The following is a 13,564-nucleotide window of genomic DNA, read 5'->3' as shown; positions in this document are numbered from 1 at the left end:
GAAAACAATGTTGGTGTGTTTTAATGAAACAACACAAGCTGTAGTTGATATATCTTTGACAGCTGTTCATTTGGAACAGACTCAGATACATGACCTCATAAAATCTTACCACTCATTCCAAGAGTTAAATATTAGAAGTGATACTTGGCTCTGCTGCATTTTTTCAAAAGATAGTCAGTAAAGATAGTCAGTAAAGATAGTGAGTAAAGATAGTTAAATAGTTCTGTCAGATCCTCCACTACTACTATTTTTCGGAATTCTCCACTTCACTGCCTTACCTAACGTCTTCTCCTCAAGTTTAAATCCACATCCCATTCTCGTTACGTGCCAAGAAGCCTGAAAAGACGTCTGTCTGCTTTTACTCCAGTTTCTTTTTAACCCACTGGCTGCACAGGAAACAGGAAAAACAAAAAATAGAAGAAAGACCAAATCGGATTATTCGTAGCTGCTCCAGGCAATGCATTTCAGACAGGAGCCACAACGATGTCGACACCTCACACACACACACACACACACACACACACACACACACACACACACACACACACACACACACACACACACACACACACACACACATATTTCTTACCTTCTTGAGACCTGAGAAAAATGCCTCCCTCTTTAGGACCAGCCTTTCTAGATATATAAAGAAGTGTATTTACAACATTAATAATATATACATACTATGCAAATATAAAAAAGCTTGTTGTGAAAATAAAGTAGGAATTTCATAAGAAAAAGGTCACAATTTCACAAGAAAAACTTTGGCAGTATTATAATAAAAGTTGTCATTTTACTCAACGCAAGTCAAAATTTAACAAGAAAAACTGAACATATGTGCAATATTATTATAAAAGTTGGAATTTTACTCAATAACAGTCGCAATTTTACAAGAAAATCTTAACATTTGGCAATTTTATGAAAATAGTCATAATTTTACTCAACAAAAGTCACAATTTTATCAGAAAACTTTAATATTTTGCCGATATTATAATAATCGGAATGTTACTTGTCAAAATTATGACAAATGACATATTTTTACTCAAAAAATATCACTAATTTACAAGAACAACAAAAACTGTCAATACTTGGACTATGGGTTGGTTTGTTTTCCCGAGAAGCATAAGATTTGGACCGGACATGGCGTGAAGGTAAATACATGATTTAATAATAGACTATAAAAAGTATAAACAAAAGGGGCGCACAAGGCGGGGAACAAACTTGGCTAATAAAACAAAACTAGCACAAAGGCAGAACTATGGAAAAAAAAGGAACAAACAAAAGTTGCTCACAGCAGAGGTACAAAACAGTGGCTTGAATAAACAAAAAACTTACGTGGCAAGAAAAAAGCAGCATGAACTATGACCTGGACAGAGTAAGCAGCGTGTCAAGAGTGCAGAGTGCGAATGTGATGTCGCCAGGCCGACCAACAGAAAATGACAGGCTTAAATAGTCATGTGGTGATTGAAAACAGGTGCGTGAGTTCAAATGAATCAGGTGCATGAGTCGTGAGGACAGGTGAACTGATTGGTTGTCATGGAAACAAAACAGGGAGTGAAGAAACAGGAACTGACAGAGTGCAAAAACCAAACAGAACATAGACACACTAAACATGATCACCAAGACATGACAAAAACATTGGCAATATAGTGATAAGTCAGAATTTAATATGACAAATGTCACCATTTTGCATTAAAAAGTAATCATTTTACATAAAAAAGTAATCATTTTACGAGAAAATATTGCAATATTACAGAAACAGAAAGAATGTGAGAAATTGTTCCCAATTTTATAAGAAAGAAGTTGACACATTGTGAGAAAAAGACTGCTTTTAGTTCATTTATTTTTAATTAAATGTTTTGTTTGTAATTGTTTTTTAATCTTCATTATTTACTTCAAATTGTTACAGTATGTCTCTATATACATATTTATAAAAACATTGTAATTAATTTTGGCCAAAGGGGGTGCATTTCAATTTCTTACACACACTTGTTATTTCATATGTTGACCAGAGGGGGAGCACTTTTAAAACCGACACAGAGTCACTTTGAAAAAATCCCTCCTTTTTGGGTACCACCCTCATTTTGATAGATTCCACCAGCAGGGTGCAAATGAGACATTGTCTATTAGATGCAATGCTTTTCCTTATTGGGACCATGATTTCGGTCCTAACTTGTTCACCGGTCCTCATATGGAAAGAACTTTTCCTTATTGATGTCTCAAGAAGGATACAAATACAAGAAGACACACACACACACACACACACACACACACACACACACACACACACACACACACACACACACACACACACACACACACACACACACACACACACACACACACACTTATGGAGTCATGGCAATCGCTAGTGTGTAGCACACAGTACGGGACAGAAGGGCACAAATAAATGAATTATTCTTGTCTTGATCGCACATGTTAGTTATTCTTAGTTTCCTGGAGGGTTGTACGGTATATCGGTACTGATAAAGTATCGCGGTACTAATCAATTGAAATCGGTACTATACCACCTTTGAAAAGTAGCGGTACTGCTCTTTCATCTGAGTGACTACAGATGATGTTGAGTGTGTCAAAACGCACACACAAAGTGTAGACAAGTAATAACACCTTGTATACTCTAGCCTTTAAATAGCCCCCCGCTCGGGATGGTGTCCTGCTGACCCCACTATGGACTGGACTCTTACTATTATGCTGGATCCACTATGGACTGGACTCTCACAATATTATGTCAGACCCACTCGACATCCATTGCTTTCGGTCTCCCCGAGAGGGGGGGGGGGGTATCCACATATGCGGTTCTCTCCAAGGTTTCTCATAGTCATTCACATCGACGTCCCACTGGGGTGAGTTTTTCCTTGCCCTTAAAGTCAAGTTAAAGTTAAAGTCCCAATGATTGTCACACACACACACTAGGTGTGGTGAAATTTGTCCTCTGCATTTGACCCATCCCCTTGATCACCCCCTGGGAGGTGAGGGGAGCAGTGGGCAGCAGCGGTGCCGCGCCCGGGAATCATTTTTGGTGATTTAACCCCCAATTCCAACCCTTGATGCTGAGTGCCAAGCAGGGAGGTAATGGGTTCCATTTTTATAGTCTTTGGTATGGCCGGGGTTTGAACTCACAACCTACCGATCTCAGGGCGAACACTCTAACCACTAGGCCACTGAGTAGTGTGGGCTTTGTACCGAGGATGTCGTTGTGGCTTGTGCAGCCCTTTGAGACACTTGTGATTTAGGGCTATATAGATAAACATTGATTGATTGATTGATTGATAAAGGTGACAAGCAGGCATCACATTGCAAGTACTGTTTTACACTTTTCCTGCTCTTCGGCTCCCAGACCGTGGTCAAGGAGAGCAGGGGAGACGTTCCCTCCAGGATCTCTTTGGTCGGGATGACGAGGCCGTCGATTAGTTACAACTTGGTCACTTTCTTTATCATTTCCACAGGACACAACCGGACATCCACCATGCTATTGACTTGCCCACTCACTTACTCACATCACTCAGCCCACACTAAGTCATTTACTTTGATTAAATAGTTGCCCCCCCCCCCCCCCCCCCCCCATTAATAACTCTTTAAGGTCCGAAAACTCGATTTAAATCCTGTTTATAGACTCATTTTTTGTGATGTGAAGGTTGACTATGTATTTCTATGCAGCATGCGATATTTAGTTCCACCAGCAGAGGGCGCTTGGTGGCTGTGGTCTCAGTAGCTGGCGCTGTAGAAGAAGTCAGTCATTACATCATATGAAAACAAGCAGATGCATCAAGCTCCGGTTGTTACGCTCTTTTAATGCTTTTGCAGGTAAGCTGGTTTGCATATAACACATTCAAGCAGTAGTATCATTTATTATGTACCGTATTTTCCGCACCATAAGCCGCCCTGGGTTATAAGCCGCGCCTTCAATGAACGGCATATTTCAAAACTTTGTCCACCTATAAGCCGCCCCGTGTTGTAAGCCGCATCTAACTTCGCTAAAGGAATGTCAAAAAAACAGTCAGATAGGTCAGTCAAACTTTAATAATATATTAAAAACCAGCGTGATGTGGGCGCGCATGGAGTCGTATATCAACATGGACGGAGCTGCGTGAAAAAAGCCACCCGGCCTCTTCGCGTAAACTTAAACTTACCTTAACCACTCGCTCATCTTTTCTTCATCCATCCATCCCTTCGAGTTAGCTTTTATGATGACGCCGGCTGGAAAGGTCTCTTTTGGCAAGGTCTTCCTTTTGAATATCACCATGGGTGGAAGTTTCTGGCCATTAGCATGGCAAGCTAGAACCACAGTGAAGGATGACTTCTCATTCCCTGTGGTGCGAATATTCACCGTACGTGCTCCCGTTGTATCCACAGTGCGGTTCACAGGAATATCAAAAGTCAGTGGAACCTCGTCCATGTTGATAATGTTCTCTGGCCGGATCTTTTTTTCAGCTATCTTGTTTTTACAATATGCACGGAAAGTAGCCAGCTTTTCTTGAAAGTCTTTAGGCAGTTGCTGTGAAATAGTAGTCCGTGTGCGGATGGAGAGATTGCGTCTTTTCATGAACCGGAAACCTGTCGCTTAGTAGGAGCCATTTTGTGGTCTTTACAGATGTAAACACACAAAGGAAATGAAACGTAATATCCGCGCGCTTCTTCTTCTTCTTCTACGCGGGCGGGTGGTTGCTTACAGTAGAAGAAGAAGCGCTTCCTGTTCTATGGGGGCGGGTGCTTACCTTGGCGGTTGCTTGCGTAGAAGAAGAAGCGCTTCCTCTTCTACGGGGAAAAAAGATGGCGGCTGTTTACCGTAGTTGCGAGACCGAAACTTTATGAAAATGAATCTTAATATTAATCCATATATAAAGCGCACCGGGTTATAAGCCGCACTGTCAGCTTTTGAGTAAATTTGTGGTTTTTAGGTGCGGCTAATAGTGCGGAAAATACGGTACCTTTTAGAGTAAGCTATGTTAATCTGTTTTGTTCATTTTATGAGTTAAAAACGAGTCACATTCAGGGTTATTTTCTAAGATGGCGGACGTTGGTCCGACAATAACCACGGTGACGCAGCAAAATACAGTTAGCTTTAGTTTAAGAGGAAGTTCACCACATAAATCCTAAGAGATACTTGAAAATAGGCTGTGAAATGCCATTTATGTTACAAGGACAGGCTAAACCAACTTTTGAGTGTTGTATTGATCATAAGCACAGCAGATATGTGAACTACAGTTTGTGTGTGCTAAGGCAGTAGATGTACAGTCGCACATAGGACACTAAGGCAGTAGATGTACAGTCGCACATAGGACACTAAGGCAGTAGATGTACAGTCGCACATAGGACACTAAGACAGTAGATGTACAGTTGCACATAGGACACTAAGGCAGTAGATGTACAGTCGCACATAGGACACTAAGACAGTAGATGTACAGTTGCACATAGGACACTAAGACAGTAGATGTACAGTCGCACATAGGACACTAAGGCAGTAATTGTACAGTCGCACATAGGACACTAAGGCAGTAGACATACAGTCGCACATAAGACACTAAGGCAGTAGATGTACAGTCGCACATAGGACACTAAGGCAGTAGATGTACAGTCGCACATAGGACACTAAGGCAGTAGACGTACAGTCGCACATAGGACACTAAGGTCAGTAGATGTACAGTCGCACATAGGACACTAAGGCAGTAGATGTACAGTCGCACATAGGACACTAAGGCAGTAGATGTACAGTCGCACATAGGACACTAAGGCAGTAGATGTACAGTCACACATAGGACACTAAGGCAGTAGATGTACAGTCGCACATAGGACACTAAGGCAGTAGATGTACAGTCGCACATAGGACAGCAGGTTGAGTACAACTAATGATAAAATGACATAAGAGATAAATACAATCCATAGATTATTAAACAGTGATTTAAAACATGATTCAAAGGTAGATCAAAACAGTAAAAAGGTTTTTTGTATATATATATATATATATATATATATATATATATATATATATATATATATATATATGGTCCAGCTCTTCCCGGGGGATCCCGGGGCGTTCCCAGGCCAGCCGGGAGACATAGTCTTCCCAACGTGTCCTGGGTCTTCCCCGTGGCCTCCTACCGGTCGAACGTGCCCTAAACACCTCCCTAGGGAGGCGTTCAGGTGGCATCCTGACCAGATGCCCGAACCACCTCATCTGGCTCCTCTCCATGTGGAGGAGCAGCGGCTTTACTTTGAGCTCCTCCCGGATGACAGAGCTTCTCACCCTATCTCTAAGGGAGAGACCCGCCACCCGGCGGAGGAAACTCATTTGGGCCGCTTGTACCCGTGATCTTGTCCTTTCGGTCATAATCCAAAGCTCATGACCATAGGTGAGGATGGGAACGTAGATCGACCGGTAAATTGAGAGCTAGGGTAACCCTAACCTTAACCTTTTGTGGTGAAATTGTTCAATTCCAGACATTGTAATTTGTAGAAGAAGTCTGTCAGTACGTGATATGAAAAAAAGAAGATGCATCAAGTTCCGGTTGTAACGCTGTTTTAATTGTTTTGCAGCTTGATCCTGAAAAATAAATGTGTCGCACAACGAAAGAGTTGGCCCATATCTCGAGCCGTGTAACACCATTCTTAAAGGAGCACACACACACACACACACACACACACACACACACACACACACACACACACACACACACACACACACACACACACACACACACGTCACTCTCACAACAGCTGCTTTAAAACACGCTTCGCCAAACGTGGCGATTAGTATTACCACCTTTGCTTCAAACTTAGGTAAACATTTAAATAATAAGCATTCAGATCTGCACAAGGAGTTATAAAAAGTGACAGGTAGTATTGTAGTTGTTACACCTGTCCTGCTGTTTGGTCCGGTGCAGACCGTAGTCGAGGAGCACAGGGAAGACATTCCAGGTGGATGCCATTTCAATGTCTTTTAATTCATATTTTAACCTTGTCAAATTATTCTTTGACTTTGAGTGTTCAATGTAGCATAACATATTCTGTTAAAATAAAGCCAATATTGACATATTTTGTAGTTTCCCTTTATTTGGAAAAATATCGAAAAGTATCGATATACATTTTGGTACCGGTACTAAATTATTGGTATCGGGGCAACCCTAGTTTCTTGTATTTTGTATTATTTCCTGTCCAGCGCTCTTATTTTTTGTTCCACTTCCTGTTGGCCTCCATTCCTCTGGTCTCCCTCACCCTAAGTAACAAACAGGACACACCTGTCCTTGGTTAAAGTTAAAGTTAAAGTACCACTGATAGTCACACACACACTAGGTGTGGTGAAATTACCCTATGCATTTGACCCATCCCCTTGTTCCACCCCCATGGGAGGTGAGGGGAGCAGTGAGCAGCAGCAGTGACCGCGCTCAGGAATCATTTTGGTGATTTAACCCCCAATTTTAACCCTTGATGCTGAGTGCCAAGCAGGGTGTTAATGGCTCCCATTTTTATAGTCTTTGGTATGACTTGGCCGGGGTTTGTACTCACCACCTACCCATCTCAGGGCGGACACTCTAACCACTAGGCCACTGAGCAGGCAATCAGGACACACGTGTGCCTGGTTGCCAATCAGGATGATTAATCATTGTGCGTCACGTCACACATGTTTGTTCTTTGGGCACTTCCCGCATCTGTTTTATTTTTGTGTTACCAGCGTTATTTCCAAATAAAAAAAGGCACTTGTCTACACAACGTGACATATTGTAAGGCATTCAACTTTTAACTTCACGTGGACTTAAAGTGCTAGATGGCAGAGAGAGAGCCACACACCTGAACATACAATTCAATCAGGGAAGCGTTTGTCTTGACAAGCTTGGCTGAGCACAAATCTATTTCTGCAATCTGAATTTAATAAAAGAGCCTTGAAAATATGCAGATCAAATTGACAGAGAAAGCATAAAGCCTTGGTCACCTTGTTAAGGAGGACCTGCAAAAATAAAGGTGGCAAACAACTTTTAGCTGAAGGCCATTTTTTGAAAGGCAATCATACCAAATTGCTATTGTACCCGGCAACAGTCTTTCATTGTAGCACTTGAAATCAATTCAAGAGATTACAAAGACAAGATCATTTTGGTGAGTGTACAGTCCTGTATGCTGCTGCTTTCATTCATTGGTGAGTGTACAGTCTTGTATGTGTATGTGTACAGTCCTGTATGCTGCTGCTTTCATTCATTTCCTGTCTTATCAGGTCATTGCTTGCAGGCCTTTAAGCTTAAAGTACCAATGATTGTCACACACACATTAGGTTTGGGGAAATTACTCTCAGCATTTGACCCATACCCTTGTTCCACACCCTGGGAGGTGAGGGGAGCAGTGGGCAGCAGCAGCTGCACTCAGGCGGAAAGGTATACAAAGCTAAAAGGAGTGAGCCAAGGGTCCCAAAGATGATCTGCACTATCATTTGTGCCTTTAGAATCAGTCTGCAGTCAACTGTTCAAATGATTACTGTTCATTATCTATAAATGATATAGATTACAATCACAAAATATGCAAGACATTTTGATAGTGTCAGGGTACTTTTGCTGAATGATAAAGCCATGCTGCTGCCTCAGGTTTCTAAGGCCCTGTCTACATTAAGCCGGATAACTCCTTAAACCAATAATTAATTAGCCTAAACCACGTGTCAGCCACACTTATCCATCGTTTAAGGTTCCCCTCCTTGGATAATTTTTGACACAGGTAAGTGCGCCGTGTATTTCTTGAATCTCCGGCTCTTAGCTTTGTATGGACTCTTTGATCGTTTACAAACTGAGTTCAGAGAGGAAGTGGCGCCAGAAAGACCGCGCCCCACACAGGAAGTGACGCTAGAAAGAATGCGTTACAGCCAGTTTCATAACAACCGGTTTCGTAACTCGGCGCTAACCACTGGAAATATGGAGGCGAGTCATCCAGACATGCCTTATTTTTCATTCTTCTACATGTACAGACACTTGAAATCACACATGAATACCTTAAGAAACTATGGAGTCAGTTTGCAAATGGATGCATAACTAATGTCTTCATTTAAATGTTAAAAAGACAGAGTGTATGTTTTCTTTTAGAAAGAGGAAATCCGATCCAGACACGATCCTGAGGTGTATAATGCAGGACAAAATATTTGTGTTGTATAATTACTTGGGAGTCATTCTAGATTTACATTTGAAAAGCAAGTCAAGAAAGTAATGTGCACGGCTAAACTAAATCTTGCAAATGTAAGGTATATCAGAAATCATTTGAATCCAGACGCTGCTAAATTAATAAATGCGTCATACTGTGTCATCCGCTGGTCTTAGGGCTGTAAGACAACACTGAAACCAATCTGTTGGCTCAAAAAAGTCCTGGACATGAAACCTTTTTGTTAGCACCACTGTAATATATTGGACAAATATCAACTACTGAATTGGAAACATTTTGCAATGTTACACGATGCTAATCTGGTTTTTAATATCTCACGTGGTTTGGCCCCACCACCACTTTTTCATTTTGTACATCTGAGTAGAAGGCAAACTAGATTCCCCTCCTCAAACAGCCTGATAGTTCCACTCTGAAAAAGTGCCTCAGTGAGGGCAGCCCAGTTTTGGAACAATATCCCTTCCCATGTTTACTATGTTGATACACTACAGCAGTGGCGGGCCGTGCGTTTCTCACCTAGGCTTTCAGTGATGTCCGACTTAATACGACTTCACCTCTCGAAATAGCGTAATTGATGTCACCACATGGACACGGCTGGAGATACTATACAGAAACACACTTGCACACTACTGGACATTGAATCCCCTGAACAGTGTACTAAAGGGTCTATTTTTCGGTGCATTTAACATTCAATAAACCCGCTTAAGCAATTAAAACATATCTTACATGCTACTGTCAAAATTAAAAGAATTGTATAAAACAAATGAAACATGAAAAAATTAAGAGATAAAATATTTGAACTCACAATTTGTAACACCCATTCGACGCCGTATAAGCCAGTGGTACCGCTCGTAGTCCTTTGATTCGTGTGAAAGTGGCGGGCAAACCATTTCACCGCTGGGATAGCTTCCGGTGTTGGCCGACCTCGTCTCACAAGATGTAGTTTCTCTCAAGTATCTCTCTTGAAAATGGCCTTGCAAATATGTATCTGCCACCTAATCAACATTTTGCTCTCCTTCTTTGTGAGTACCGGTGAGTTTTCTGTGGCTTTCTATGGCTCGTATGGCTCCGGTGCCATTTCCTGTTTTTGCAACTTGTGATTGGATACTCACTTGGGACTCCCAAGTGAGTATCCAATGACAGGACGCGTACATTTCAGGGCCAGCTAGAAGGCCTTACTGACAACAACTCGTGATCTGATTGGCTATGGTAATTGTCTATCACCTGTATGTGCCCGTTCACTTACAGTGCACAGACATCTGCATTGTTGGTTCTGAAGGCCTCGGGCAGATTTGGTACAGCATGGCAACGTAAGCTAGCTGAATTCTGTTTGGATACAAACACTAACCTAAAAAACAACAACACCGAAAGGAGCATAATATGACATGAAGAAAATATGAATACTTTTAGAGATTTGGTTTTCTAGATACTCATTGAAACCGTCTTTCTTGTGGCAATTCCAGTCTAAAACTTTGAGTAATTATAAAATCACGGCTTAAATCAATTTGTAACTCAGATGAAATAGGCCTGGTTAGCTCAGTCGGTAGAGCATGAGACTCTTAATCTCAGGGTCGTGGGTTCGAGACCCACATTGGGCGAGGTTTGATTTTCTAGATACTCATTGAAACGGTCTTTCTTCTGGCAATTCCTGTCTAAAACTTTGAGTAATTATAAAATCAAGTCTTAAAACAACTTGAAACTCAGATGAAAAAGGCCCGGTTAGCTCAGTCGGTAGAGCATGAGACTCTTAATCTCAGGGTCGTGGGTTCGAGCCCCACATTGGGCGAGATTTAGGTTTGTTATATACTGCATAAATCTTTCTTGTGGTAACCCCAATCTAAAAGTTTTACTAATTGTACACTGAAGTCTGAAAACGTCTCGTAACTCACATGAAAGAGGCCCGGTTAGCTCATTTGGTTGAGCATGAGACTCTTAATCTCAGGGTCGTGGGTTCGAGCCCCACATTGGGTGAGGTTTGATTTTCTAGATACTCATTGAAACGGTCTTTCTTGTGGCAATTCATGTCTAAAACTTTGAGTAATTATAAAATCAAGTCTTAAAACAACTTGAAACTCAGATGAAAAAGGCCCGGTTAGCTCAGTCGGTAGAGCATGAGACTCTTAATCTCAGGGTCGTGGGTTCGAGACCCACATTGGGCGAGGTTTGATTTTCTAGATACTCATTGAAACGGTCTTTCTTCTGGCAATTCCTGTCTAAAACTATGAGTAATTATAAAATCAAGTCTTAAAACAACTTGAAACTCAGATGAAAAAGGCCCGGTTAGCTCAGTCGGTAGAGCATGAGACTCTTAATCTCAGGGTCGTGGGTTCGAGCCCCACATTGGGCGAGATTTAGGTTTGTTATATACTGCATGTATCTTTCTTGTGGTAACTCCAATCTAAAAGTTTTACTAATTGTACACTGAAGTCTGAAAACGTCTCGTAACTCACATGAAAGAGGCCCGGTTAGCTCATTTGGTTGAGCATGCGACTCTTAATCTCAGGGTCGTGGGTTCGAGCCCCACATTGGGCGAGGTTTGATTTTCTAGATACTCATTGAAACGGTCTTTCTGGTGGCAATTCCTGTCTAAAACTTTGAGTAATTATAAAATCAAGTCTTAAAACAACTTGAAACTCAGATGAAATAGGCGCGGTTAACTCAGTCGGTAGAGCATGAGACTCTTAATCTCAGGGTCGTGGTTTCAAGTCCATATTGGGCGAGATTTATGTTTGCTAGATACTGCATGAATCTGTCTTTCTTGTGGCAATTCCAATCTAAGACTTTTACTAATTGTACACTGAAGTCTGAAAACGTCTCGTATTTTCAAAAAAAAACGGCCCGGTTAGCTCAGTCGGTAGAGCAAACCATTTCACCGCTGGGATAGCTTCCGGTGTTGGCCGACCTCGTCTTACAAGATGTAGTTTCTCTTAAGTATCTCTCTTGAAAATGGCCTTGCAAATATTTATCTGCCACCTAATCAACATTTTGCTCTCCTTCTTTGTGAGTACCGGTGAGTTTTCTGTGGCTTTCTATGGCTCGTATGGCTCCGGTGCCATTTCCTGTTTTTGCAACTTGTGATTGGATACTCACTTGGGACTCCAAAGTGAGTATCCAATCACAGGACGCGTACATTTCAGGGCCAGCTAGAAGGCCTTACTGACAACAACTCGTGATCTGATTGGCTATGGTAATTGTCTATCACCTGTATGTGCCCGTTCACTTACAGTGCACAGACGCCTGCATTGTTGGTTCTGAAGGCCTGGGGCAGATTTGGTACAGCATGGCAACGTAAGCTAGCTGAATTCTGTTTGGATACAAACACTAACCTAAAAACAACAACACCGAAAGGAGCATAATATGACATGAAGAAAACATGAATACTTTTAAAATTACTTTTATCCTAAATTATGATCACGATTTCTTGTTATGTTAGGCCAGCAGAAAAGGCCTTGCTGGCCCTGACGACACACCACTGCATTACAGGAAGGCAATTCAGAAATAACCGAAAATCATGGCTACTTAACAATCAAACTTGTGTACATCATCATTAATGTATTTTATTGTTTGCTGATTTGTGCTTACCTGCCTGCTACCAATGTAACTATGCATGTGTGGTATGGTTCATGGTGCTGTTGAAGTGTAGTGCTTGCACTGAATGTTGCCATATATGAGTTTGAGATATTAACCACATGTTTTACTATTTTAAGTAGGCTATTAATGATTGTTGTTTTTATTGAATATTGTTTGCTGCTCGCGATCCATATTTCCCAGGGACTCCAGTTGGAAACTAGCTTTGTAGCTAAAACTTGCGCATTTATAGCAGTGTTGCATACTGTGCGTTGGCCTTGTTCACTAATGTAAATGAAATGAAACCCTGAAGATATACAGGAGCAACTGTATCCATACCCCCACCCTCAAGTCAAGTTGCCATAAACGTTAGGTGATATGCCTCTTGAACAGAGATGTGTTGGAGGAATGCAAGGGCTGGTATGCCGCTGCCTGTGGGGACTGTGGAGAAAGGCCCAACACACCCATTGATCTTGTTTGATAAAGGCCCTGACAGGCTCAGATTATATGTCTGAACCTGGATGAGATGTCTGTCTCAGTCCTGTGCTCAAGAAAGTTGATCTGGTGGGAAATAGGTGGGGCCATACCTGTAAGCATTGGGAGGGAAGGACTACAACACCCACCTTGCTAGGAAATAATAAAAAAAAAATGACACCAAAGTATCAAAGTATCACCCATCTAATTCAACTGGTCTCACCTATATATAAAAATGTATATTTCTACAAAAAATAGCAGGAGATTTATTCCGAAAAAAGGAGCCTGGCTACAAAATGTTGACTGACAGTACGCACTTGGCTGATTAAGATTTATTTTAAGTACATTTTAAGTACCCAACTTAAGGTAAAAACTA

The 13,564-nt window shown here is 41.5% G+C and overlaps 5 non-coding genes across 5 annotated transcripts; all 5 read left to right on the top strand.

Moving 5' to 3' along the window:
• The first annotated feature begins 10,672 nt into the window (after nt 1–10,672).
• On the top strand, nt 10,673–10,745 carry trnak-cuu (transfer RNA lysine (anticodon CUU)). The gene has a single exon. It is a non-coding gene; the product is annotated as a tRNA-Lys (tRNA).
• A 115-nt stretch (nt 10,746–10,860) lies between these two features.
• Nucleotides 10,861–10,933, top strand: trnak-cuu (transfer RNA lysine (anticodon CUU)). The gene has a single exon. It is a non-coding gene; the product is annotated as a tRNA-Lys (tRNA).
• A 112-nt stretch (nt 10,934–11,045) lies between these two features.
• Nucleotides 11,046–11,118, top strand: trnak-cuu (transfer RNA lysine (anticodon CUU)). Its single transcript has one exon. It is a non-coding gene; the product is annotated as a tRNA-Lys (tRNA).
• A 115-nt stretch (nt 11,119–11,233) lies between these two features.
• On the top strand, nt 11,234–11,306 carry trnak-cuu (transfer RNA lysine (anticodon CUU)). The gene has a single exon. It is a non-coding gene; the product is annotated as a tRNA-Lys (tRNA).
• A 115-nt stretch (nt 11,307–11,421) lies between these two features.
• Nucleotides 11,422–11,494, top strand: trnak-cuu (transfer RNA lysine (anticodon CUU)). Its single transcript has one exon. It is a non-coding gene; the product is annotated as a tRNA-Lys (tRNA).
• Nucleotides 11,495–13,564: the final 2,070 nt, after the last annotated feature.

The sequence above is a fragment of the Nerophis lumbriciformis genome, linkage group LG12, assembly GCF_033978685.3.
Source record: "Nerophis lumbriciformis linkage group LG12, RoL_Nlum_v2.1, whole genome shotgun sequence".
Taxonomy (NCBI): domain Eukaryota; kingdom Metazoa; phylum Chordata; class Actinopteri; order Syngnathiformes; family Syngnathidae; genus Nerophis; species Nerophis lumbriciformis.
Note: the sequence above shows the minus strand (reverse complement) of the source record. Positions and strands in the feature narration are given on the sequence as shown.